Source organism: Trachurus japonicus, chromosome 21 (genome assembly GCF_045865225.1).
Source record: "Trachurus japonicus isolate A0001 chromosome 21, Traja_1.0".
Lineage (NCBI taxonomy): Eukaryota > Metazoa > Chordata > Actinopteri > Carangiformes > Carangidae > Trachurus > Trachurus japonicus.
Genome location: NC_140927.1, coordinates 287,043 through 301,943, shown reverse-complemented (window position 1 = coordinate 301,943; position 14,901 = coordinate 287,043). Strand labels below are relative to the sequence as shown.

At 41.0% G+C, this 14,901-nt stretch overlaps 1 protein-coding gene across 7 annotated transcripts in view; it reads right to left on the bottom strand.

Annotated features, from left to right (window-relative positions):
- The window catches only part of pcbp3 (poly(rC) binding protein 3), a 107,040-nt gene that overhangs the window by 60,554 nt on the left and 31,585 nt on the right, over nucleotides 1–14,901 (bottom strand). For all 7 annotated transcript variants that reach the window (XM_085764508.1, XM_085764512.1, XM_085764505.1 and 4 more), the window contains exons 5-6: nucleotides 14,277–14,381; nucleotides 13,161–13,277 (exon numbers count right to left, since the gene is read on the bottom strand). The gene's annotated coding sequence lies outside the window, so the exon portion shown is untranslated. The remainder of the gene's footprint in view (nucleotides 1–13,160; nucleotides 13,278–14,276; nucleotides 14,382–14,901) is intronic.

Genomic DNA, 14,901 nt, shown 5'->3' with positions numbered 1-14,901 from the left:
TAATAATCATTTTGACACAGCAGCACTCGTTCCTGCATGTTCTACGCTGGTTCCAAATGTGCGTACACCTGGTCAGAGCTGGCGTGAGATTTGTGCGTACCGTACGCTCACGCTCAGATTGATAAATGCCGATGAATTTGGTGTGCACCCATTTTTTTGGTGTATGCAAGTTTGATAACTTGCATACACCAATGTGCCAATGTGCTCAAAATATCAGAGAGACTTACAGAATTTGAATTGTCAGCCTCTAAGTGCGGCCACGTCTGTCTCTGCTCCTCATTGATTTCAATACAAAGATTTTCTGAGAGAAGCAGAACGGAACCCTGTTTTAAACTTGCAAGTGTCTCCAAAATATTTACTGTACAAACACCAAATCGTACCATATTGTTCAGGAAGTCCTTAACAGCGCTCATGGTCTGTGTTTTTTTCTGATAGGAGTTACTGTTTTGTCAGAATAAGTCCAAATGTGAGACCAGTGCAGAGGCAGAAAATCACTCTTTTTCCTCAACGTTTCTGTCTGCCTCAGCCTGGGGGGCCCCTATCGTCATTGGCAACCGCCTCAAGTTGCCGTGGTAATCTCTGAGCCTCAGGCCAGAGCTCGTTAACTTAATAAACAATCCACCTGGCGCTCATTAACATGTTTATAAACACACACACTCACACACAGATACACACAGGTAGCTTCATGTGATTACAGTTACAGACACACACACACACACACCAACACACACAGGTAACATACCCATGTGCGCGTATGCACACACTCCTCCCACACACAAACACACAGGTAACTTCATGTGATTAAAGTTAGATACACACACACATGCACAGACACACACAAACACCAGCACACAGATGACTGACTGTGGTTACAGCTCCTCAATATCAGTGCTTATAGAAAGATGATCATGTGTCTGATTAGCTCTGTCTTGACCATAAGGCCGTGGGTTTGAGTCCCATGTTGACAGAGATGGCAAAACCGGCTGTAGCTCCCGTGGCCCTATCAAAATTTCCCAGAGGAAATTTTCTAGTTCTAACATTATTACTCTATTAACTTATTTACGTAAACTAAATGTCTTCCTAAACACGCCCCCTGTGGTATATTTCCAGAAAAAAATATATCAGTGGTTCCTTACATGTGGCAGATGCTGATTTAATATATTTTTCCTTTCTAACGATACATCAAAAAGAAAATAAAAATGCTGCCTTTGGCGATAAAGTTTGCAAATAACCAAGTAAATGACAGCGTCTACCCTGTTCTGCATCCTTTTTAAAGTTACATTGGAATATCTAAGCAAAAAGGTAAATGTTTGAACATCTTTGGCTTCAATATCCAGAATGTCAAATCATGTTCGTCATCCTACTGGTCTGGGATGCTTTATATGAATATTAAAGCATTCCAGATTTTAAAGAAGAAGGCAACAAAAATGCAATAACTGTGTGGATGCTGAATTTCCTGGTGGTTCATGAGAAAATTGTTTGAATTTATATGTTCAGTTCAGTTCATTACTTTGGGCAAGTGCATAGTACAACGTCCGACTTTAAAGGGATATTCTGGTGTAAATTTAACCCATGGTCTACAGTGTTTCTCAAATTTTTTTTTTTTTTTTTTTTTTTAAATGGGGGTACGTTTTTTTTTAAATGGGGGTACGCGTACCCCTGGGGGTACGTGAAGGCACTCCAGGGCGCACGTGAGATTTGAAATATATAACCAATCCATTAAAATAATTAAATAACGGATATTTCAATTAAATATATGTCTAAATTCATAAGCTAAATCTTATATTCAGTGGGCTACTTCATTAATTATCCTAAAAAAACCCGAGTCTCCCCCACACCAGATGGTTTAACCCAATCTGGCATTTGCCGCATGGTATCGCCTGTCAATCAAACAACGGAGTCGCGGTTACCAAATGCAGTAGAAGAGTGGAAGTCCAGTGACTGGAAGTCTGAGCAACTTCACTCCATTCATTCCTTGTCAACACTCACTTGTTTTTCATAGAAACAGATAAGGAAGACAGATAGGAACACTGATGCATTTGCTTATCGATTTGTCAGGGCTTTCCCCACAACTAGCAAGCGGCTGGAGGAGAGTGGTTGAGTCCTGTTTCCATCTCTTTTCAATAGAAACCATGCAAAGCTAGCAGGTGTTTGATGCCCATATTATAGACTACTTGGTCTCACGGTGCGATAAACCATGGGTTAAATTTACGCCAGGATATCCCTTTCATTTTAATGATTGTGTTGTTGTACTGGTCTCAATTTGCCACTTTGCTGAGAAAAAAAACTGCATAAAGTACAAAATATTCAAATGTGGTGATTTCTTGCAGCTGTAAAACTGTGAAGGATGATCAGCTGCACTCTGGCTTTTTGTTTAATTGATCAGGCCAGTGTGCAGCTGTTTCATCTGGCTGAAGCCAACCTGTCAACAGCAGCTCAGTCACTCCCTTGCTCTGCCCAGTTATGTACTTGATGTGGAGGAAACAAAACCCAGTCATTGTCTCTCCGAGTGATAGTTGAGCTCTGACAGTCACAGTTTAAGACAGAAGGGATAAACAAAGAGCTTGTCATAAAAATAAGTTGATTCTGCTCAGAATGACAGCTGCACTATTTAAATCAGTCAAGACTGTAATTATAATTTGCCAGAACAAAGAGTCTCACTAGGATGACTGTACATATTTAGCCAATTACACAATTTATTCAGGCTCTGTGCTTCAGCATATTCAATTTTGAAATGAAATTAATAAAGTGGCAAGTCTCAATTTTGATGATGATCAATTGAAAGAACTGTCTGTGACACTGTCCTTTAGTTAAAAAAAAAAACTCTTGCTCAGCAACTAAATGTTTGTTGGGCAGCTGTGTGTTGCTTTAGTGTTAGTTCACACAGTAAAGATCCTACACAGTTAACTTTGAGTTTAGATTTGCTGCTGAGATTGAAGTTGTGTCAACATCATACAAGTGAAGTAAATAACAGTGAGGCTCCAGTCTCCCATCAGAGAGAAGCCAAAGGTTTAGGTTGATTTTCCAAAATCAACAGTTGGGTACAGTCTATAAAAGGAGGTGTAAGCTACTCAGAGAAACCAGAAAAAGACATAGTTGACTGAGGAGCACGAGCCTCGTGGATGAGCAGAACAGAATTTATATGTTGAAGAGAGACTGTGGTGCGAGTCAAGAACTCTCCAGGTTGTAGGCGGACATGTTTCCTGAACAGAACCTAAGAGGGTTCACCGGAAGATGCAAAAACTGGTTAACCTCGTACACAGAGCAGCCAGGCTGCAATTCACAGAAACATACAGGAAGAAATCAGTAGAGTTCAGCAAACCTTATGGACCAATGAAAAAAAAAAAAACTCAAAGAAAGTGGAGAAACAGCTTGTGATCCAAAGCTTCACCACCCCGTCAGTCAACTAAGAAGCTGGTGGGGCATCTGTTTCGGCTTTGGCGTGTACAGCTCCAAAGGAACTGACAACATTTCATCACTGAGCAGGACAACGATTCTAAATATGGTCAAAGAGCGTCTGCAGATGAATAGGTGAAACAGCCTCAACTGAGTAAGACAGCTGATGACAGTCTGACTGAGCTGTATTCCACCTGCCAAGGACCAGACTCTGTATGCACCAATAGCTCATTTAATACTGATATCAACCAACTCAAATTAAGCCAAACAAAGCACTTTTATATAGTATCAATTATTTTATCTCAAATTGATTTTGCTGAAGCTGAGAGCAATTAAAGCGAAGGAGCCGTAGAGTATTTTTAGGGATAGTTCAACATTTTGGCAAATTGGCCCATTGCCATAATCCCTATAGTCTTAGGAGTAGGTTTGTTAATTTTAATTGTCGGTGCAAGCTATTTTTAGAACTGCAGAGCAGAGCCGAGAGCTGCACAGAAGTACGCTACAGAGGCTCATGGAATTTCTTGGTTTCCCTCATCAAACTCATCAAATACACAATCCAACAACTCCAAAACACTCTCGCAGCCAAGTTGTGACCTGCACATTCACCACACTATGAGATAATAACGGAACGTTACGAGACAGAGTTGTTTTCGAGGTAAACTCATGCGAAAACGCTGATGTACGTTCCCGTCGGGGGCAGTTTTTTGGCAAGCAGTCTCTGCATTTACCTCGAAACAACTCTGTCTCGTAACGTTCCGTTATTATCTCATAGCGTGGTGAATGTGCAGGTCACAATTTGTCCATGAGAGCATTTGAGTTGTTGGATTGTATATTCCATGAGCTGAAACCAAGAAATCCCATTAGCATCCATAGCGTAGCTCTGAGCAGCTCACAGCTCTGCTCCACCGTTCTAAAAATAGCTTGCACTGACAATTAAAGGTAATGAACCTACTGCTAAAACTATAGGGATTATGGCAATGGGCCAATTTACCAAAATGTTGAACTATCCCTTTAATACGAGTCCGTACAGAAGGAGCTTTTTCTCATTTGTTTTAACTTAAACATTGGTTACCTGTGTTAGTAGGGTTCTGTTTGGATGTTCTGTTCTGTACCTACAGCAACACATAATGAGATGCTACACAATTGATGATGAGTTGTGTTTTCACATACAGTAGCCATGGACGACTGTCCTCACATCCCTGTGGGATATTTCAGCACAGCATCAAGACAAGACACACCATCTTCTGACTTCAGTCCAAACATCTACATCCATTGTTTTCAACGGGAGCCCACAGCAGCTTTTGATGCATGTCAACCTGAAATAACATCTGTCAACTCTCTAGAAAAGCAACAATTTTATCCATTCACTCCCAGATCGTCACACCCCGGCTTCTGCTGCACCTCGCCTATTTCTTCTGCTGTTATGACACATCCAGTCTGGGCCATGGGCGTCATTTGACGGCTGCTGACGCAAGACGCCGTGCGAGCTGCAGTTCAGTCTGATCGGGGACAATAAGTGGCCCTTTTTGAGTGGGTGTAAACAAATTAAATCTTGATGAGTTGTTGAACGAACAGCTGCTCATTGAAAAGTTTGCCGTATGATTAGTTCAAAAATGTCTAAGTATACGTCGGTGGAGTTTTGTCCTCTTATGAAATTTTTTGTGTCAGTTTAATGATACTGTTCATCTTTCCAAAGCGGGAACAAAACTTTCTGAGTCATATCTGCTGCTGCATGGAGCGATGTCTATGAAGCAGCATCACTGGATGAAAAGTAAACCCAGGAGCTCCATTGTTACCGGTGACAACTAAACATTTACCCAACCTGCGCTGCTCTTAAAACTGAGGATGGACCCATTTGTTGTCAATGTATGAGCTAAGAAAACTGGCAATTGAGGCAAACATCCAAACATAACATCAAGGACTTGTAGAATTAGCCAGTCAGACAGAGGCGAAACAGGCAGCTGTTTAGCCGGCATTTGGCACCTGGTAAACCCCCTGCAACATTTGAGAGTTAATAATGAGTCTCCAGGATCAGACTCAGCCAGCTCGTTAATAATTCACTTCAGTGCATTTCTGCAGAGCTTCGGTGCTCCTCCTGGCTGGTTGGGGGAAAATACTGAGCCTAAAAACTAAATAATGACAGCACAGCGGCAATAAAGTTGCGTAAGAGCTCTATCTGCTACCACAGAGTGCGGATTCATCAGGATTCAATGTGCTTCGTGTGTTAGCATGTGTGTGTGTGTGTGTGTGTGTGTGTGTGTGGGGGGGGGGGTGTTCCTGTAGTGGAAAAATTTTGGAAAGACACTGAATATGTACGCCTGCCCTCCTTCAACAGCATCCGCAAAACACTTCCTCTGCGCTCCAGTCTGTCGGTTATTCCCCAGTGGTTTCCATGGCACCGCCTGATGACCGCAGCAGTTTTAGTGGCACTTTAACCCATAAAATCAGCAAGTGTATCAAAGTGAAGCGTGAAATAGCTGAGGATGAGCAGTGGAGCCACCTAGAATAAATGTGGGTGCTTCAGTTTTTATGCACATCACAGCACGATGCCTCTGTGTTTTAGTTTGATCGGTTTGGTAATTGATTGTCCCACAGCGTTTAGGCTAAAATCCTTATTTAATTTAGAACTATAAAAACACACTTCTGTCTGCATCAGCAGATGTAATTGAATCCAAAGCTAAATAATGTATTTTTAATCGGTGCTATAAAGATTTAATATGTGGAATTAATATAAACACTCATGGTTGTGATGCACTTCAAAGTCGAGTATTCAATTAACTGGATAATTATGTTTATATGTTGACTTCTATTTTACCATTGAAACACCTGATGTGTTATGGCTATCAGGTTAACAATAAGACCAGTGTAATTTACATGGTGCTTGTGTGTGAAACATAAGCATGTGTGTATTAAATGTTGGGTGTGTTTGAGTCTGGTTAATCTGCCATATGAGGTAATGGAGACACAGCGTTTTTTTTTTTTTTCATGCCTATAGGGTTATGACAGGAAGCCAGGATCTGCTGACTTAGTCGTATCAGTCCAAAGCAGTCCTCTGTAGAAACAGCCGAGTTAGATTTTCTTTTTTTCTCAGGATCAGTCCGTTAAGCTTTGCCGCAAGTATTAATAGTCAAAACACACATACGTGTATGCGCAGGCACGTACAAACATGCTCAAAGGAACTGGTTCAAAGATTTGAATACAAACAGGCAGACAGACAGACCAGAAAAACTTGAAAGGAAACTTGTGCACTTTTATTTCCTTTCCTCCCCCTCACTGTCTTGATGTTTTTTGCTCTGAAATGAGGCAATGATGTTGGATTGAATGCCTACATGAGCCCTGAAAGAGAGTTGGGGCTTGGCGATGGGGAGTCACGGCGACACATATGGGCTCCACTGAAAGATGCATTGGATGTTACAGACCGCTGTGTGTAGCTGCTTGTCTGTTCCAGTTTAATTTGTCTCTTTTGTTGACTGTATATTGGCAAATCAGCAGAGGAAGAATAGCAAACTGGTCATGAGTAAGACCATGATTGACTGTGGCTGCTGTAGTGGGAGACCTGGTCTGTGAACAACACTATATCAGTGGTTGTAACAAACAGGGATGCAAACAGCGTGCCGAAAAGCGAAACTTGCTTTTTTCATGACCAATTAGGTGACTTGTGTGAATCGTTCAGATCCGAAGAGTTTTTGTTTTGAGGGGGGGGTCTCAACGTCTCAGCTCGGGTCAGTAAAATGTTTTTCTAACAGGCTGACAGTGACAATCACGTGAGGCGAACTCATTCATGGTCTCTGATTATACTGATAACAGCCTACCTCCAATGTAGACGCGCGACATGCACGCACGTTACCCAAAGCGGCGACGCCGTTTTCCCCCCGTGCATGTCCGTGGAGCTGTAGAATGTGTTCAATTCAAAAAGTGAAACTAACACATTATATAGGCCTATATGTCCATTAAACACTGAATGGGATGTTAAATCCCATGTCTTTATTTCTTCAGTTTATTTTAATAGTAATAATTATGACTAACATTCAGTGAAGACCTAAAAATCAGTATCTCCAAAATGTAAATATTGCAATGGTTTTTATTTTTTAAAAGCATTTTTAATATAGAAATGTTGGCCTTCTGAAAACTGTCCATCTATGCACTCAATACTTGGTTGGGGTTGAACTACTGGAAATTGACTTTTCTGTGATATTGCCAGACAATACCTCTCTTTTTTGGTCCTGACCCGTTTGCATCCCTGAACAAATCTCCTTGTTTATGTAGCGACGATGCAAACCGTTGTGCCAAGAAGTCAATGACCGCTTCGCAAATGGGTTTGCACGTCCTTTATGGGTGAGTGAGTGCACCCGGACCCTCTGTTACATTTACAACTAGCCTACTTCTGGGTAGAAAACCAGCACTTAATTTGAATGAGAATAACGAACGAGAGTTTAGCTAACATGTTTTTCACGCAACTATCACCGTTCAGACAAATCTGAAATTATTTAAGAAACATTATTATTTATGTGTGCACAAGCGACGCAGTTTTGTGTTGCTATGTGTGGTATTTTTTCAGTATTGGGGAATCACGGTGTCTAGAAAGCATCAGTGTTTGCAGCTGACAAGGGCAGCTAACGGCGGTAGCTAAGCTAACGGCAGCAGCAAAGCTAACATCAGGATGTAAACTGTTAAAACCCTCCCGTTGTCGGACAAGACATGAAACTACTCTGATTAGCTCAATCATGTTGTAACTAAGATATCCACTGGAAAAAACATATTTTCATGGACCGTTTGAGTAACTGAGTTATTAAAGTTAAACAGCTAACGGTTAGCCCTGCCAATTTATGATAACCATGACTAAATAAAACGTGCACACAGAAATTGTAATGTTTGTCCAGTCATTGGTTTTATATACTTTACAAACATCAGATTAGTCTAAATGGTGATATAGTGACATGAAAAATGACATATAGCCTATAGCGAAACTCTTGTTCTCTCTCTCTTGGTTTTCTACCCAGAAGTATGTGTAAACAATAAGGCAATTCGTTCTATTCGGAAACCCCTTGTACATTACTGTATAAATCCTGCAAAAGCAATTATTTTCCTTTAAAGGAGCCATTTCTTAGTTTTACCATCACTACATTGACAGCAAACATTAGCAATAGTTGTTTACTCGCCAGTTGGGGCATCTAGTGCTGCTCAGGGGAGCTATTATAACCTCTTGTATAATTAAGATGATATCTGAGGCTTTTGTCATGTGTCACCGTCTGCTTGAGGCAAGAAACCACTTTCAACGGCAGAGGCAAGAGAAAAAGAGGAAACAATGTTAACGGTGTGAGAAATTTAGTCTTGACTTCAGTTGTTTAAAACAAAGTTTGCATTTAAAGTCTGGTCAGATGCATGAGGTGTCGTTTGAGCTATGTGTGTGCATCGCTGTGAGCAGGTCTCTCTGTGCTGCTGATGATTGATCCCAGCAGAGGTACCAGAAAACATCTGATTCACATGGGTAAGTCAGTCAGAGAAGGTAAAAAACAATCTGAGTTCCAGGTCAGGGGCTGCTCCTAGAGCGCAAACACATCACACGCAACATGTGTGTCCTTGACCGCTCATGGAATCGCTCAATCTAAAGTTGACTTTTTGTTTTAGGGCGAAGTCAAGCTTTCTCATAAACTTTAAAAGAACTGGACGTTACATTGAACATATCAACATCAGTTACTGGACAAAATAAAGTATCAACATCTGGGTTTGAAAAATGAAGCCAACACAAGAGTTCCAAAAACCGGCAGTCCCTCGAATAGATGAACTGACCGAAGGATGCACTGATTGGACTGTGGTAGCCAAAAAGGTCAAAATCATGATGACCTCACAACAGATGGTTTAAGCCTTGTAGATGCAATATCTCCGGGCTGAGTCTCCATTCATCAGCAGATTGTTGTGGTGGCTGGCTCTTGGCCACATTAGTCTTTGAAGAGGATTTCATAGTGCTCCATTTTAGCTCTTTGAAAGTTTTTTTTTTTTTTTTTGCTTTCATGTTTTTCTTGTGCCCTAGGGCCAACTCCAGCCAGTCTCTTCCTGCCACACCACCTCACCAGAAAACCCTCCAGCCTCTATTCAAGCTACACCACCAACCAGCCAGACTCTCTCTACTAGTCTCCAGCCTCATTTTCATTGAAACCACTTCTCCTCACCTCTTATCTAAAGGTAAAGGTACTTTATCTGTGTTGAGATCGATAAACCTGACAAACCTACAGTAGGGATGGGTAGCTTTCACATTGAAACTGATACTGGTACTGACCCCCAGTTCCTGGGAACCACTACCTGTATGTAACGGTACCTGTTTTTGTTACTTTTTTGTGTGAATGTGTGGTAATTAAAGTTATCTTGTTTATTAAAAAAAATAATTTTGAATATTTATTGTTATGGTTCAGTATAAACAAGCAAAGTCATGAGAGGTAGAGTTCCCAACGGGCCAGAAAATTAAAACCCAATAGGTGTTGAAGCCCCGTCGTGGTCCAACTCAGTTGCATTTATTCTCTGCCAGAACCTGGCCAAAAAAAAAAACAGGATACAGGGTTCCTACACATTTGAAATTTCAAAATTCCATACTTTTTCCAAAACCCTAATTTACAGACTTCTCAGTAAAAAAAAATCAAATAATGTGTTGCATTTGAGCAAATAGATGTGTATCATGTAAATAGATTATGCAATTAATTGTTTTCATTATTCTGAATTTGTATGCCATTAAGTTACCAAATAATTTCCAGGAGATTGTAGCTACTAGCTAAGTAATAGCGCATACAAAATAATTAATACGACCAAACCCAGATAAGTATTAAGAAGACAAATATATTTCCATACAATAGTTTCCATTTTCCATACTTTTCCAGACCTGGAAATGTATAAAATAAAATTCCAAACTTTTCCATACCTGCGTAGGAACCCTGTATATACAGTATATTTGTTTGATATTACATGAATGGATACTCAGGATTACAGTAGGAATTTGGTCGGTACCGATAAAAGTATCAAATTCGGTACTGATCCCTAGACAAACCATCATAATTTGATACAAACATGCACTTGGGAGTGGAGGACAAACAGATTTGATGTTGGTGATCACCGGTGGAGGTATACAGTATCCTATGGTGATTCTAGTTAGATAAGCTGGGAGTTAAGAAGAGCTAGGAGCACACATCCAACTCTTAATTTCCCTGCAGGCCACCGCTGGTACAATATTTATCCATCTTCAGTTGAAATTAAACATGACAATTCAGACCGTAAGCTCAGTCAGCAGTGAGCTTGCTGGAGGTAAAACTTCCCGTTTTGAACATTTTGTTGGATGTTTGCCTGAACGAACCTCACACTAAAACTTTCAGAGTTGACAGGAGCAGCACAAATGCTCTTACAGTGTTGATGTCTGTGAGGTTAGACTCCAGATGGGCACGGATCAGCTGACTTGCTTTTGGTGCTTTTGGCTTTTGGCAGACACCTAAGCATTCTCACCAGTGTTACAAAATAGCGTTCACGGTTGTTTATCAGAGAGGTTACAGTGCATGTGTTTTTCTCCTCAAGGCTATTTGTGTGTTTTTGAAGATGTGACATTGATGTGCTATTTCCAAACCTGTCAGTGTTGTCTTTTCTTGGTAACGCCTGATCACTGGAAAGATCACAGGAGCTGTTACCACTGACAAAGGGTGAAACCTGCCTGAAGGAATCCTCACATTTTACAGCTTCATATGGTAAAGTGGACTTCCTCTCATCCCACAGCAGCTGTTCACAGATGTCACAGTGACATGATAAAACTATAATAACATGTATTACGTGTGTGTGAGCCGATGAACCAACCAGGAGCTCATGCCTGCCTCTTATTTCACAGAGCAACAGTGTGGCCGACTGCTGAGCTTCACAAAGTTACAGAGCCGTGTCCAAGTGTCCTTTGGCGAGACAATGAACCCAAACTTGCTCTTTGATGTGTGAATGATTAGCTTCCAAAAGCCTGTCTCTGAACGGTGCTGTGTGAATGTGACAAACTTTGAGTGGACTGAGAGACTAGAAAAGCGCTATAATAAGTGCGAGCCCATTTGCCATTACCATTTATCCACAAAGTGAAGTATGATGAAGGTGATGGAAACAGAGAGCAGCGTGACACCAGACAGGCAGACGGGCAGAGCGGCGCTTCTCTGGTGTCTGGCTGACCGAGCTGCCAGCAGCGCTGGGATTTCATGACTCAGCAATGACACCAGATGCAAACTTTTACTTTGTCATCATCGTTTTCACAGTCAAGATGAAGTTTTTGGAAAATCATCAGAGTCACGTACAGGAGTAAGCTGAACCGACAACTATGGAGTAAAATGTATTTCTTCAATTTATATATAAACGGGTATAATAGAAAATAAGATTGTAGTTATAATGTGTTTATTGTGTGTGTTAATGCAAAAAAAACACCTGACAAATGAATATGACAAAGTATAAAGGGACATTGTGTAACTTCTCCTGTTATCTATTCAGGAAAATCGATTATTTCGTTCAAAAGTATCTTTTTCATTAATCAGTAATCCCCCCCATCAACAAAGTGAAGTGTTCCTTTCAGCTCTGAATGAGCCGTTCATATCATTCATATCTACATGGAGCGGGTAAGCTCGGTGCTGGCTGCCATGTGGTGTCGCCATGTTTTTACGTTCAGTGGCAGCTGACGGTAGGAAACCACGGAAACTCACTGGAGACACCGGAGCTGTCGGCTCAGGTGGAGGTGGCGTCTGTGAAAAGTCACCGCGGTAACGCAGTGAGGAGGAATGGAGCGTTACACTGATGCTGCATTCACGTGCAGTCGGACAGACGGCCGTCGGTAACAAACCAAATGTCATTTTAGTCACAGAAGTCGAGAGAAAGCCGGTAAAACGTGGGTCAGGTAAACAATACGACATCGCCATGACAACATATTGTCACATGTATTGTTTTGCCTCGTGCTGACGGACCACTTGTTTACATAGAGGCTTGTTTATGCCGTTACGTGCAGCGGCTGTCGTCCGTCCAATTTCACGTGAATGCAGCATGAAAAATACGATTGAGTTGCTTGTGATGGTTCCGCAACGCTAGATGGGAGGAATTGCTACACAATGTACCTTTAACTCTGCCTTTCCATATGACAAAATTTGTTTGCGGTGCACTAGATTCCTCTGGCTGTCCTGCTCATGTCCTGACAGTCGTGGTTCTGTCAACTAAATTTGATATTCAATGTGCAAATCTGAAATGACAAGAGGGTAAATAAACATCCTCGAACCCTGTAACAGTGATGCACTGTTTGTATATAGACCTAAATTCATAATAAACATTGTGGGACACGGTGAGAGTGGAGCTCCGAAGATTAATAATGACACAATTTAACAGAGGCATTTTAACAGGAGAAAGGGAGCCGTGAATACTGATGCATAGCTGGGGCTGAAAGTAGTGTGTGTTACTTCATCCAGAGTTACATGTGTTGAGACACATGGCAGACAGGAGATAAGATGAGGGGGAGGTAGGAGGTTGTGGGGGAAAAAAATGCACAGCAAGCAATTTGTTTTTCCGTCCTGCCTTCCGAGCAAACACAGTGATATCAGAACGTAAAGCTAATTCAAAATCATCTGACGCATGTCATTGTCAGTGGGCCCAGCCTCCATCAACCATCATCCATTATAAACTTCAGAGCAAGGGCACCTGCCTTCATAAACTCCACTGTGATGGAAAAGTGAGTGAATCCCATCAATTTACCATTGACAGATCAAATGAGCGTCGTTACTCACCAGATTTGTGCTGGGCGTTGTGTTCCCTGGGCATATAGGACACAGAGCAGTGTGGTCTCAGACACAGATCAGTTCATCAGCCTTTGGACTTCCCTTCAGGTTGATAGCCGGCCCATGCTGCGGTCCAGAGAAAAACAACAGACATAAACAGAAAATAGGAAATCTCGATATTTCTATGTGTGTAGAAATTCATGTTTTAAAGTATTTTATTGTACAGCGCACAATCCAATACTGAACATGTACGTTGTGTCCTTTATCAAGAGTAATCTTACTGTAATATCAACTAAGGGAATTTTAGGGAACACATTTATATTTTGTCACATAACACCCGGCTATAAGATGATGTTGCTATCATCTGTTGACAATATAGATTAAAAAAAAATAATACATTCAAATTCTACATACACTGTACATAAACATATATATTTGTATTGGCCAGATATGAAATTATCTCAATTCGATTTCATTGAGGATTTTTAGATATAGCTATGTTTAAAATGTTGTCAACATATATTTCATATGGAAGATCAATTATGTACATATATTACATTGAGTCCTCTTTTGTTTTGTTTTTTGACGTTGTCTTTTTTCAGAAGGATTAATTGCCATTAACAACCTTGGGGTCGGGACCCCACTTGGGGTCGCCTGGAATTCAAATGGGGTCGTCTGAAATGTCTAGTAGATAAAAGAAATTACTGATAAAAATATTTTTTAACTAATAATTATTCTTTTTAAAATTATGATTAAAACACCACACACAATCTTAAACAACTGTGTTCTGTACTTTAACTGTCTCAAATATAAATCGAGTTCAAATAATAAGCAGTATATAAAAATATCTTGATTGACAGGGGTCCCCAGAAATGTATGATGTCAAAATGAGGTCACGAGCCAAAAAAGGTTGGGAACCACTGGATTAATACATGGGTTGTTTTACCTTGTGAAGCCTGTGTCTGCACATGATCAATACATTTGCAAACCTCACAGTGTACACAGGTAGCCTATATGAATTTAGTTATTTCTGCTTTATTTATCAGAGAAGTCACACCAAGGTCAGGTTAGGTCTGAATACAGAGGATAAAAAACAGGAAATAAATAGGAGGGAGAGTGTCTGACCAAAGAGGGATCCCAAAAGTCTCCTTGGTTTTTTCTTCCAGGTCATGTGACCTGTGGCTTGCAGCCTTCCAGCAGAATGGGGATCAGATGTTTGGGCCGATTGACCTGAACAGACCACACGTGTCAAGACATGAAAACATGTTGGTGAGACAAGGTTATCTGACTGTTTGGTGTAGACCGAGACACGGGGATGTGATGGATAAATGATGGTGGAAGAGATACTCTGACTCTCTCATGGCTGATTTCTATCAACCACACACAGCATCTCTGGCTCCCACTGCTGTTTTGGCTTATGTGTCACCAAACAATTACCTACTTACACAGGCACCAGACACACCGCTACATGAACTGGCCATCTGACAAATCTATCAGAAAAAAAAAAAGAAACATCAAGGTGTTTATCTTGGACGGTGCTCTGTTTGATTTTGCCTTCACTAATTTGATTTGTTGGCTGTTTGGTGCTGGACAGATAGTGGCTTCATCACAGCCTCTTCTGATTGAAACTGCCGCCCACAGGGGGTTGAAAGGAGTCACTCCCATTCAACATAGAGGGAATATGCAGGGACTCTAAAAGCAATATCATTAGCTAAAAAGGGAATATAAAGGGAAGGGGATATATTGCACA